This window comes from Poecile atricapillus, chromosome 31 (genome assembly GCF_030490865.1).
Source record: "Poecile atricapillus isolate bPoeAtr1 chromosome 31, bPoeAtr1.hap1, whole genome shotgun sequence".
NCBI classification, from domain to species: Eukaryota; Metazoa; Chordata; class Aves; order Passeriformes; family Paridae; genus Poecile; species Poecile atricapillus.
This window is the reverse complement of record NC_081279.1, coordinates 3454377-3456725: the sequence shown is the minus strand read 5'-3', so window position 1 is coordinate 3456725 and position 2349 is coordinate 3454377.

The following is a 2349-nucleotide window of genomic DNA, read 5'->3' as shown; positions in this document are numbered from 1 at the left end:
TAATTGTCCGATTGTCAGTGCCTTGGGAATTAATTATCCACGCTCCAGGAATTAATTATCGGTGCCTCGGGAATTAATTATCGATGCCTCGGGAATTAATTATCGGTGTCTCGGGAATTAATTATCCGTGCCCCGGGAATTGTCCGTGGTCCCGGGAATTAATTATCGGTGGCTCGGGAATTAATTATCCACGCCCCGGTAATTAATTATCCGCGCCCCGGGAATTGTCCGTGGTCCCGGGAATTAATTAGCGGTGTCTCGGGAATTATCCGTGGTCCCGGTAATTAATTATCAGCCCCTCGGTAGTTAATTATCCATGCCTCGGGAATTGTCCGAGGTCCCGGGAATTGTCTGTGGTCCCGGGATTTAATTATCGGTGTCTCGGTAATTAATTATCCGCACCCCCGGGAATTTTCCGCGCCTCGGGAATTAATTATCGGCCCCCCGGGGATTAATTATCCGCGCCTCGGGAATTGTTCGTGGTCCCGGTAATTAATTATCGGTGTCCTCGGGGATTAATTATCCATGCGCCGGGAATTGTTCGTGGTCCCGGGAATTGATTATCGGCCCCCCGGGAATTAATTATCCGCACCCCCGGAATTATCCGCACCCCCGGGAATTGTCCGCGGTCCCGGTAATTAATTATCCACGCCCCGGTAGTTAATTATCCGCGCCCCCGGGAATTTTCGCGCCTGGGGAATTAATTATCGGTGTCCCGGGAATTGTCCGTGGTCGGTCCATGGAATTGTCGGTGGTCCCGGGAATTAATTATCCGCACCCCGGTAATTAATTGTCCGTGTTCCCTGGAATTTTCGGTGTTCCCGGGAATTTTCGGTGTTCCCGGAAATTGTCGGTGGTCCCGGGAATTAATTATCCATGTCACGGTAATTAATTATCCGCGCCCCCAGGAGTTGATTGTCCATGTTCCCGGGAATTTTCGGTGGTCCTGGGAATTGTCGGTGGTCCCGGTAATTAATTATCCGCATCCCAGGGATTAATTATCCGCGCTCCGGTAATTAACTGTCCGTGTTCCCGGGAATTTCCCGGATTTCTCGGAATTTCCCCCCAAAATCTCCTCCCTACAACACCTGGAACTTCCAGGTGCTCTGCTCCTTGTACTCCAGGCAATCCGCGGCCCCCCCGAACCCCAGCCCGGGGGTCCCCCAGAACTGTCCGTGCTCCCGGGAATTCATTATCGGTGCCTCGGGAATTAATTATCCGTGCCCCGGGAATTATCCGTGGTCCCGGGAATTGTCTGTAGTCCCGGGATTTAATTGTCGGTGTCTCGGGAATTAATTATCCGCGCCCCGGTAATTAATTATCCGCGCCCCCGGGAATTTTCCGCGCCTGGGGAATTAATTATCCATGCCTCGGGAATTGTCCGTGGTCCCGGGAATTAATTATCGGTGTCTCGGGAATTAATTATCCATGCCCCGGGAATTGTTCGTGCTCCCGGGAATTAATTATCGGTGTCTCGGGAATTAATTATCCGCGCCTCGGGAATTGTCCGCGCTCCGGGAATTGTCCGTGGTCGCGGTAATTGATTATCCGCGCCCCGGTAATTAATTATCCGCGCCCCCGGTAATTAATTGTCCGTGTTCCCGGGAATTTTCGGTGGTCCCGGGAATTGTCGGTGGTCCCGGGAATTAATTATCGGCCCCCCGGGGATTAATTATCCGCGCCCCGGGAATTGTCCGTGGTCCCGGGATTTAATTATCGGTGTCTCGGGGATTAATTATCCATGCGCCGGGAATTGTTCGTGGTCCCGGGAATTGATTATCGGCCCCCCGGGAATTAATTATCCGCACCCCCGGAATTATCCACACCCCCGGGAATTGTCCGCGGTCCCGGTAATTAATTATCCGCGCCCCGGTAGTTAATTATCCGCGCCCCCGGGAATTTTCCGCGCCTGGGGAATTAATTATCGGTGTCCCGGGAATTGTCCGTGGTTGGTCCATGGAATTGTCGGTGGTCCCGGGAATTATTTATCCGCACCCCCGGTAATTAATTGTCCGTGTTCCCGGGAATTTTCGGTGGTCCTGGGGATTAATTATCCCGGGAATTGTCCGTGGTCCCGGGATTCAATTATCGGTGTCTCGGTAATTAATTATCGGTGTCTTGGTAATTAATTATCCGCACCCCCGGGAATTTTCCGCGCCTCGGGAATTAATTATCGGTGTCCCGGGAATTGTTCGTGTCCCGGGAATTGTCCGTGGTCGGTCCATGGAATTGTCGGTGGTCCCGGGAATTAATTATCCGCGCCCCCGGTAATTAATTGTCCGTGTTCCCGGGAATTTTCGGTGTTCCCGGGAATTTTCGGTGTTCCCGGGAATTCCCCCAGGCTCCTCC